General features: G+C 37.7%; 1 pseudogene; it reads left to right on the top strand.

Moving 5' to 3' along the window:
• The first annotated feature begins 2,463 nt into the window (after nucleotides 1-2,463).
• Nucleotides 2,464-3,736, top strand: LOC149173033 (callose synthase 3 pseudogene; annotated as a pseudogene).
• Nucleotides 3,737-11,940: the final 8,204 nt, after the last annotated feature.

Here is an 11,940-nt window from a genome sequence, read left to right as displayed (position 1 = left end):
TACTACTAACTACTTATGGTCCCTTACATGATACGGGTTAACCACCTTATTTATTACTATGGCCCATCCTATTATTACATTATTCCCTTGGGTACCTCCCTTTGTACCCCATATTATCCCCCCTAGGTATATAACATTCGACCCTCCTTAGCATGTTTCGTCCCCGAAACATGGGAAGAACACAAATAATAAGATCTGCTCAAAAGAGTAGTCTATTGGTACCATGCACGTGCATCTAGCCATCCAAGAGAAAGATGAACCCTCGATCTTATTGGTGCCTCACTCGCTTGAGATGGAAGTTGACTGTAGCAGCTCTTATGTGTTGATGTGTAGTAGGTGGATCTTCGCTCCTCTCTATCTGTCATGTGGGGGTTGTTGTCCTTGTGTCTAATTGGTTGCCATCTTCTTGGTTGTTGTCTTGCGGGGTGATGTCGATGATAATATGTTGAAGTTTTAACCCACGGTGTCTTTTTCTTTAATTCACCCCTTACTGGAGCCTGACTGTGATCTGGTGCATGTTGTGGTGCCTGCTGTGGTGTCTTATCTTCTAATATTACTTTAACCACTGAGCCCTCATCTGATGTATCAACACCTGTAACATTTTCTGCTTCAGCCTTTGTTGGTGTTTGATTGTCGATCATCACTAGCTCATCATCTGATATGTCAGTCCTTGGAACATCTTCTTCTTCAGCCTCCTTGGACTCTACCTGTTTATTAATGGAAATATCCTGTAATGTAATTTTATTCTTTTTATACCAGAGCCTTAGGAATTTCTTTTGCACATTAATATTGATAGTACCCACTGATTCCATCCAAGGGTATCCCAAAACAACATCCATGTTATCCATATCTGAAGTATAAAAATCACCATGCAACACATAATTATCCATAGAAAGCTTCAAATCCTTATAAACTAGAACATTCTCATCATCAACCTGTGTGTTTTCAATGTGTTTTGCTGGAACTTGCAATTTTTTTGCCAAATTAACATTGATAAAATTATGCTTGCAACTAGGATTTATAAAAACAATGATCTTCTCCTTCTGAATCAATCCATGAACCTGCAATAAGGAGATACCAGCAGAAAATAACCCTTTAGGTTTCTTGGTTTCCTTGTTTCCTGTAAAAATAAAATATGTCTGTGTGAGCTTAGATTTACGGTCAAAGTGGTCACAAATAGCTTTTGCGAACATCTGCCAAGTAGTTGTCCTTGGATGGCATTGTTGATGACACTGCCACCATTGCCATCTTTCATGGTCCAAGTACATTTTTCCCACACTCAGCTGAGTCGCATCATCATAGATGTAATTCAATTTGAAATATTTCTCCATTTGTGCTAGCCATTTAGTCGGATTAGAGCCATCAAATTTATACACGTCCCTCAAACTCTCATCTAGGCTCGCCATCATAACAAAATTTTGGCGAAAATTTGAAATGGCCACAGTTTAGTCAATATTGCTCAGAATATTTATTATGAATTGTTTTCGGAAATGGAACAACCATTCTGCATCTGCCCATGTGATAGAAATCCTGATGCAGACACTGGAATTTCAGATCTGCACTCTAACTCTCCCGTCGTCACCAAAATTTCTGAAAAAAGAGCTAATTTTAAATCAGCGATATCTCCTTCATCTGGACTTCGATTCGACTGATGTTTTTTTTGAAATCGGGTATTTTTTTCACAAAGAATTTAGATATATAATTAGATTTTGCAGATCTTGCACCCGGACGTCCAAATTTGTGCTGCAAACTCACAGCCTCAAAACATTGTCTACAACACCACTGATTTTTAAATCAGCGATATCTCCTTCATCTGGACTCCAATTCGGCATATTTTTTTTTTTTTTTGAAATCGAGTATTTTTTTTACAAAGAATCCAGATCTACAATTAGATTTTGCATATTTTTCCCCAAAACGTACAGATCTGATCTGCAAACTCACCGCCCCAGAAATCCTGCAAAAAAAAAAATCTCCACTTTTGCCCAAGAAAGTGCTTCAATACCACTTGTTATAGATCTGATATGAAAATATAAAACAATGCAAATAAACCCAGAAATAATATGAAATGATTCTTTATTGATCAAAACCCTTAAGGTAGGGCAACACCATACATTCACTCCTTAAGGAAGAAGAATACTCCACAAGCCATATGCCTGTTCATACAATATTCCTTGACACCTCTCAATGTGGAGTCTCTAGCCTCTATATAGGCCTCATACATACAATACCATGGATCATTACCATGGTTCCCTCAATACTATCTATCCAATACCATGGGCCCTGTTATCACTGAAAATTCTGTTGCTAAAATTTTTTAGCCTAGCTTAAAGACAGGGTGTTTCCGCAGCGCATCAATCCTGTTTAGCAGTTTCGCAGCGCTACAGGTTTAGGTGGTTTCGTAGCGCGCTACAAAACTGGGGATTTGTCCGAAACCATAACTCACCCATATCACTTTTGTCTCCTATGGGTTCTGTGGGAATGTCTGGCTCGACATGTCACAGTGCAGGTTATTATCATCAATATACAAATAATACTGCTGTGTTTTTCATCTTCAAGGTTTTCTCTATAATCCCACTATATTGGTCAAAGTTCTGGTATCTAGTGGAGGTCAATATCCTAGCATGCCTATTGTACAGAGTTCTGCTTTCTTTCAGAAATCTGCATCAAGTGGGAATCTCACAGGAAATGGCACAAGTATTTAGGACGTAAATCCAGCCTTTGGTTACCCAACATCCAACAGGATCTGCAGCAGCGGAAAATTCTTTATATGGGATTATACCTTCTTATTTGGGGGGAGGCTGCAAACCTACGGTTTATGCCAGAGTGCCTCTGTTATATCTACCATCATATGGCATTTGAGCTGTATGGGATGTTAGCTGGCAAGGTGAGTCCTACAACAGGGGAAAATGTAAAGCCAGCATATGGAGGTGATGAGGAGTCCTTTCTCAGAAAAGTTGTGACCCTCATCTATGAACTCATTGCAATGGAAGCCAAGAGAAGCAAGGATGGCACTGCAAAACATTCTCAATGGAGGAATTATGATGATCTGAATGAATATTTCTGGTCAGTGGATTGTTTTCGGCTAGGATGGCCAATGCGTGCAGATGCAGATTTTGTTTTTATATGCTACCAGGAGATGGCTGTAACTCTAAAGAAAAGCCTTTAACTGATAGAAACAGATGGCTGGGCAAGATGAACTTTGTTGAAATCCGTTCCTTCTGGCACATTCTTAGAAGCTTTGATCGAATGTGGACCTTCCATATTTTGTCTTTACAGGGAATGATAATTCTTTTCTGGAATGGATCGAGCCAGCCAACTGGAATCTTTAATGAAGTTGTTTTTAGAAAAGATCTTGAGTATTGTTATCACAGCCGCAATATTAAAGCTTGTTCAAGCTATTCTAGATATAATTCTTAGCTGGAAAGCAAGGAAAGCCATGAAGTCATCAGAAATTCTAAGATATGTTTTGAAAGTTGTCGTTGCTGCTGCATGGGTAATCATCCTCCCAGTCTGTTATGCTCACGCATGGATAACCCAATTGGTCTTGGTAAAATTTTCAAGAACCGGTTTGGTGACAAGTGGGAAAGCCCTTCATTATACATTTCTGCAATCGTGTTCTAATCTGGTTCCTAATGTACTTGGGGCAATATTGTTTTTATTGCCCATGATAAAGCGATTTATTGAAAGCTCGAAATGGCGCATTGTGAGTATCCTGATGTGGTGGGCACAGCCTTGACTTTATGTTGGTTGGGCAATGCACGAAAGTCAGTTTTCTCTCTTCAAGTACACAATGTTCTGGATCCTACTTCTTGTAACCAAACTGGCATTCAGCTACTACGATGAGATTCATCCATTGATTGGGCCTACAAAGGCTATCGTGACAATGCATATTAGTGCATTCGAATGGCATGAATTTCTCCAAACGCAAAAAACAACATTGGCGTGGTGATTGCCCTCTGGGCTCCAATAGTACTTGTTTATTTCATGGACATACAGATTTGGTATACCATTTACTCCACTATCTTTGGAGGTATCTATGGTGCCTTTCGCCGACTTGGTGAGATACGAACATTGGGGATGCTGAGGTCAAGATTCCGATCTTTGCCTCTAGCTTTCTATGCACATTTAATACCACCTACATAAAAACAAGAGGGTGGAAAGTCGAGTTTCTGCACTGATGATTGAACGACAGCAATGTGCACACATGGCATGCATCAGAGCATGGTAATGAACACATGGCACTGTAAATGGAGGATGACGGTGATATCGACGGATTCAGCATCCAGCCCATCATAATCAATAGGGTTCTTTCTACACCTCATAAATGGCCATCGATTTAGATTCAAAGCCAATTCCGAAAGAGGTACAGGAACATGGTGAATCGTTCTGAAGTTGACAAACATTTATAGCCAGTTTTGGGGAAAGAGCAACACCACAGCTGCTCGTTGGCCATACTGTGAGGGAAATTTCTTTCCAGATAAGATGGAAGAAGAGAACTGGAATTGCAGATAGAATCTCAGAAGTTTCTGCAGTGATCGATATACAAGCAGTTGTCGGGGCCTATTTGGCCTGCCGAGAATTTGATCGCCTTAAATGTATTGTAAGTTTACAAGCCCATGTTCGTGAACGAAAGCAGGCTGCAAGAACTCTGCGTTGTGCGCAAGCAATTGTCAGATTGCAAGCTTTGGTTCGTGCTGGTCGAGTGTGATTGTCAGAAAAAGGATATGCAAACATTTACAGTGGAATTCCTGGTTATTAAGTGCATAGTGTCAGATTGATCTGCATATTGGTGCGTGTATATTATCTTTGGGTCAGCATATACCAGTGATCAAGGGGAAAAATTGAAGAGGTTGATTTTGCCAGAGAAAGCAGATATTCTAATATCAGAGCCCAAGGGAATATTATTACTCAATGAAAGAATGCTAGAAACATATGTGATTGTGAGGGACAAGTTCCTTGGTCCTACTGGAAAAATGTTTCCCACTATAGGCAGGATACATATGGCTCCTTTAGTGGGCTATTTCTCCCAGCCTGTTGCAGATGGTCTTGACCCAAGATTGCTTGTGACCCCTGGAACAAAGGCAGTCAGCGCAACAAGGAACATCTTTACAAACACACATGAGCAATCACCGAACAAAGTGATGCAAACTGCAGGTGGTACTCTTGATAGTCTTACTTATCGGCTAAATCTTGAAGATTTCTCAGCTAATGCTCGGATGAAAATGCCCATTTAAGCCAAAGGAATATGGTTAGAGTATCTTTGACTACAGAGGATAAACAGAGGTTTTCTGCTGCTTTGGATTGAGTATAGTTTCGAGGAGAATGCAGAATTGCTGGTTGCTTCATGCCAACAGTTTTTCTCAGGGATCCTCCAAGGTCTTTACACCATCCACAGGTTGTGAGTCTATTATGTATTTCAAAAGACAGTCGAAAACCTGCAAGCTCAATTGTTGAGGCATATAAATTAGTCACGAAGCATGTAAAGGTGCAAGTTTTGATATATTTTATGCTCAAGTATGCAATGGTCATATTGTTTTCTGAGTCGAGTGTTGTCACAGCATACTACCAGAAGTTATTGAAGGTGTGAACCTTTTCTTATTATCAAAAGTCATGTCCTCAAGGTTAGCACGAAGGGCCTACAAGGTGGTTTGCTGTCCACAGGAGCTGGAACATTGGCTCGAGTGTTTGCAGATGGGAAGACCACATTCAGTGTCTCAAAAATGATTGCCATAATGTTTGCGCGGGGGAGTGTCCACTTCTTAGAGAATTGAAGGTTTTAATGGTAAACTCTGTATCCATTCTTGTGTTACACTTGTTTACCAAGGAAGCCTCCAGCATGTCAGGAGCATGGTGTTACCCTATTCTCTTGGGTTATTAAAGAATTAAAGTATCCACTGCTGCATACTCGGTGATGGGGGACCAGAACCGAAAGTTTAGGGATATTTTCAGTCAATACAGAACAGATCAAAGCCTTTGGTATTCAAAGCCAGCATGGGACATTAATTGCCCATCTTATGCCATCTCATGCTATCTCAGCTGAACGAAGAGAAAGCCAGGTGTCAAAGCTAGGTGTCAAAGCTGCAAGGAGGAATCTTAATTGTAATAAATGCTATGTCCAGCATGATGTAGAATTAGGATTTTATTTGCTTTAGAATTCCAGTGCTGTAGATTAGTAGCCTGCTGTATTTATTAGTTGGTTTTAAAAAGTTAGTAGGTGTCATCATAGGGAAATTATTGAGCTCTCCTCACGGGGGAGGAGGGAGCTCGAATCAGGTAGAGGAAGCATTCTATATAGAGCTGAAAGATGAATGTAATAGGGGTTGGATATTTTATACAAAAACAGAGTTTATTTGGGCCAATGTAAAGACTTATTACAGTAATAGTAAAACAGTGGTTGTTTCTTCTCAAGATTCTCAATGGATTATTTTGTTCAAATGTGATGGTGGTGTATTCTCTCAATGTTCTTTTACAGCCTTGTTATAGCATAATCACTCAGAATTCATTTTTAATGCTCTGACTTCCTGTATGTTTAGCAAGCTGTGGTTTATGTGAAATATGTTTGAACATCTGATGCAAAGAGCCTTGACTTCCATGAAATGACTGTACTTTTGTTTATTAAATGTGTGAGACTCCATAGCCCAATGAAGACCAAATTTGATGTGTGTCCAACCAGCTTTATTTTCATAAGTGTGTGAAGAGTTAGCCATCTGTTGTTGTGATTGATTTCTACCAAAAGTCTGTGAGAGAGCCCTCTCTGACTAGGAAGGCTAATTCCTGGTCTAAAGTCTGGTTGAAAGAGTTACATGAAATCTTGCTTGGCTGCAGCCCTTAGTACTGATTTTGTGATAACAGGCCCATTACATTATTACTAACTACTTGTGGTCCCTTACATGATATGGGTTAACCACCTTATTTATTACTATGGCCCATCCTATTATTACATTATTCCCTTGGGTACCTCCCTTTATACTTCATATTATCCCCCCTAGGTATATAACGTTCAACCCCCCTTAGCATGTTTCATCCCCGAAATATGGGAAGAACACAAATAATAAGATCTGCTCAAAAGAGTAGTCCACTGGTACCATGCACATGCATCTAGCCATCCAAGAGAAAGGTGATCCCTCGATATTGTCGGTGCCTCGCTCGCTTGAGATGGAAGTTAATCGTAGCAGCTCTTATGTGTTGATGTGTAGTAGGTGGATCTTCGCTCCTCTCTATCTGTCATGCGGGGGTTGTTGTCCTTGTGGCTAATTGGTTGCCATCTTCTTGGTTGTTTTCTTGCGGGGTGATGTGGGTGATAATATGTTGAAGTTTTAACCCACGGTGAATTTTTCTTTAATTCACTTCTTACTGGAACCTGACTGTGATCTGGTGCATGTTGTGGTGCCTGCTGTGGTGTCTTATCCTCCAATATTACTTCAACCATTGAGCCCTCATCTGATGTATCAGCACCTATAACCTTTTCTGCTTCAGCCTCTGTTTGTGTTTGATTGTCGATCATCACTGGCTCATCATCTGATATGTCAGTCCCTGGAACATATTCTGCTTCAGCCTCCTTGGACTCTACCTGTTTATTAATGGAAATACCCTGTAATGTAATTTTATTCCTTTTATACCAGAGCCTCAGGAATTTCTTCTGCTCATTAATATTGATAGTACCCACTAATTCCATCCAAGGGTATCCCAAAAAAACATCCATGTTATCCATATCTGAAGTATAAAAATCACCATGCAACACATACTTATCCATAGAAAGCTTCAAATCCTTATAAACTAGAACATCCTCATCATCAACCTGTGTGTTTTCAATGTGTTTTGCTGGAACTTGCATTTTTTTTGCCAAATTAACATTGATAAAATTATGCTTGCAACTAGGATTTATAGAAACAATGATCTTCTCCTTCTGAATCAATCCATGAACCTGCAATAAGGAGATACGAGCAGAAAATAACCCTTTAGGTTTCTTGGTTTCCTTGTTTCCTGTAAAAATAAAATCTTTCTGTGTGAGCTCAGATTTACGATCAAAGTGGTCACAAATAGCTTTTTCGAACATCTTCCAAGTGGTTGTTCTTGGATGACATTGTTGATGACATTGCCACCATTGCCATCTTTCATGGTCCAAGTACATTTTTCCCACACTCAGCTGATTCGCATCATCATAGATGTAATTCAATTTGAAATATTTCTCCATTTGTGCTAGCTATTTAGTCGGATTAGAGCTATCAAATTTATACACGTCCCTCAAACTCTGATCTAGGCCCGCCATCACAACAAAATTTTGGCGAAAATTTGAAATGGCTACAGTTTAGTCAATATTGCTCAGAATCTTTATTATGACCTATTTTTGGAAATGGAACAACCATTCTGCATCTGCCCATGTGATAGAAATCCTGATCCAGACACTGGAATTTCAGATCTGCGCTGCAACTCTCCCATCGTCACCAAAATTTCTAAAAAAATCGTTGATTTTAAAGCAGCGATATCTCCTTCATCCGGACTCCAATTCCACTGATTTTTTTTTGAAATCGGGTATTTTTTCACAAAGAATTCAGATATAAAATTAGATTTTGCATATCTTGCACCAGAACGTCCAAATCTGCGCTGCAAACTCGCTTCCTCGAAACATTGTCTACAATGCCACTGATTTTTAAATCAGCGATATCTCCTTCATCCAGACTCCGATTCGGCCGGATTTTTTTTTGAAATCGAGTATTTTTTCACAAAGAATCCAGATCTACAATTAGATTTTGTATATTTTTCCCCAAAACATACAAATCTGATCTGCAAACTCGCCGCCCCAGAAATCCTGCAAAAAAAAAAAAAATCTCCACTTTTTCCCAAGAAAGTGCTCCGATACCACTTGTTATAGATCTGATATGAAAATATAAGACAATGAAAATAAACCCAAAAATAATATGAAATGATTCTTTATTGATCAAAACCCTTAAGGTAGGGAAACACCATACATTCACTCCTTAAGGAAGGAGAACACTCCACAAGCCATATGCCTGTTCATACAATATTCCTTAACACCTCTCAATGTGGAGTCTCTAGCCTCTATATAGGCCTCATACATACAATACCATGGGTCATTACCATGGTTCCCTCAATACCATATATCTAATACCATGGGCCCATTGCATTATTACTAACTACTTGTGGTCCCTTACATGATATGGGTTAACCACCTTATTTATTACTATGGCCCATCCTATTATTGCATTATTTCCTTGGGTACCTCCCTTTATACCCCATATTATCCCCCCTAGGTATATAACATAAGAGCCTCCTGTGGGTTGTAGTCTGCAGAAAACTTGTGGGAGTTTGATCTTCCTTTGAAGTAGAAGCTTCTTGTAGGTTGGAGCTTACAAAAATAAGATGTAATAAGGAGTAGCAACTTGCCTTCACATCACTTTCAGCCTAAAATTCGTGGTTTTCTCCCTTCAGGTTTTCCTCTTATATCTGGTGTCTTCATGTGTTTATTCTTGAATTTTGTGTGAATGTTTTGAATTCTTGATAAATAAATCTGCAAAATTCTCTGTTTGACACCTGCAAAATAAATTCAATAATAATTGATCACAAACATAAACATTAACTACATAAGAAGAAGACTAAGTTGACCAAAAGTAAAGAATTTTGAATTACTGATTCACCCCCCCCAGTAATTCCCAATCATAAATATCATCATGATCCCAATTTGGAAAATTTATGATGGCGTAAAAAAATAGGGGTGAGGTTTAAAGTAAATTTCTTGTCAGCACCTTAATCGAGAGCACGAAATGGACAGGGATCTAAACCACCTCGATTCCAGACCATCACCCATAAATATTCAAACTCAACAATGGCAGGAGAGCCTTCTAACCATGAGAATGTAATAAATGTTGATTATGGATCGGGAAGCCCAGGGAAATAGGAGTCAATAGATTGAAAAAAGTAAGTGTCGAATAAAGGCAGAAACATCATATTAATTCGTTGGAGAAATCATGCAACCCAAAAATCAATGAAACCCTTAGCCAGAGAACTGTAAACCTAACCAATCGATGAATGTAAAAACAATAATCCCTCACAACAACAACAACACCAACAACCCAGGCATTTCCACCATTTATGGCAGCACCGAAAGTCGAAGCCTTTATATGGTATGGAAATATTGAAAGAGATGATCCACTTTTTCCATAGTAGGGAGAAACTCGTCGTCTCTAGACATGCACCAGGTTGAGAGTCTGATCGAGAAATTAATACCTTAAAACGTTTTGTCCAAAAGGACATTGGTCCTCCGACGATAAACCAACAAGTGTTCAACATTAATGAGGTACAAAATAATTAAAGCAGAGAGGAAGTGGATGACAATCTAAAAGAGTTTCAAGGAAAAGAAGGATATCATCATAGTAAGGAAGGAAGAAAAAAACATGACCAAAACCGGACCACAGAAGAGATAGTCCCCATGAAAAAACCTGATCAGTCACCAGCCTCAACCCCAAAATGAGGAGGAAAAATGTCCAATAGTCAAAATACTGCCGAATATATGGTCGTCAGATGTACACAGGGGTGGGTGTTCAAAAACAAATCGCAAGCAAAGACCAGAGAGTATAACGTTTCGACAATGAGTATGAGCCAAAAACAAATAACATAAACCCCAAGACAATAAAACACCCCAGATATCACATCAACTTCTACCAAGGTCGCATATTCATACATGCCTTAGAAAAAACTGAGTAGCTGCGTCACCCACTAAAATATAGTGGAATATTCAAACCTGTGTGAGCTTGTGTATGCTAGTGCTGAAACTGATGTGAAAAATAGAGATGTGGTTAAACAACTTGTAAAGCGGACTACCGAGTCCTTTGTGTCAATTTTATTTTTCCAAACCCGCATTTTGATGCTCGCTCTATCCAGTGTGCCCTTTCTCAGATCTTCCAATATGTCGTGGTAGATCTTAAATAATGGCCAGCATATTATCGGCGGGAGGGGGAACACAAGTCTTATCGTTGTTAGAGACCATGAATATCAATTACAAATAACATGGTTATTGTGTAATTATGAATATAATTTGTAAATAACATGGTTTTTGCGTAATTATATTGATAAGTGTGTTTATTTTAAAATGAGATTTTTTAAATTTTAATTTAATTACTAATAATTAAATCATTACAAAATATTCATGAAATGTTTTTAATAATTTCAAAATAAAAGATTGATTTTATTTTTTATATTTTTTTACTTTTCAAATTAATATACAAATATTATAAAATTAAATTAAACTAAAATTTGTACAAAATATGGTATTGATAAGGTGTGATATTATAATTAAGGCTAGCCTACTTACTAGTTAAAATAAATCATCATAATTGAAAATTAAATCATTATAAAATATTCATAGAATATCTTTAATAATCTAAACATGAATGATTGAAATTTATTTCTTTTATTTTTCAAATTAATTTACAAAATATTATAAAATTAAAATAAAATAAAATTGGTATACAATATGGTATTGATAAGTGTGATGTTATAATAAAAACTAACCTACTCATATATAATAATTATGAAAATAAACTTATAATAATTTTTTAAACGATGTTTAATAATATAGATATGTTATTAAAATACTTAAATATTTTACTGAAAATTATGGTTGTTAGATGAAGGTTCACCACAGCACTAATGTTCTACTTTTGTTCATTACCACGCATAATATAAATACAATTATCTCAAAACATATCGAATTTACTATTCAACATTAATTTAATATATCATTTATTGCTTTGATTATCAAAACCAAAATATAATTTTTTTAAATTAAAATTTTTATTTTATCTGCATCACTTAACACTTTTTGGTGCTATCGCTCATTTAAATTTTTTAAGAAAACTTGTTCATTGTAAAGAGGTTGAAAATGATAACCCCTATGAGGAATTGAGAGACCGACATCGAGTT

This window comes from Pinus tabuliformis, chromosome 4_2 (assembly GCF_031772625.1).
Source record: "Pinus tabuliformis cultivar Carrire ecotype Pingquan chromosome 4_2, CPIR1, whole genome shotgun sequence".
NCBI classification, from domain to species: domain Eukaryota; kingdom Viridiplantae; phylum Streptophyta; class Pinopsida; order Pinales; family Pinaceae; genus Pinus; species Pinus tabuliformis.
This window is presented reverse-complemented; position numbering and strand designations above follow the sequence as displayed.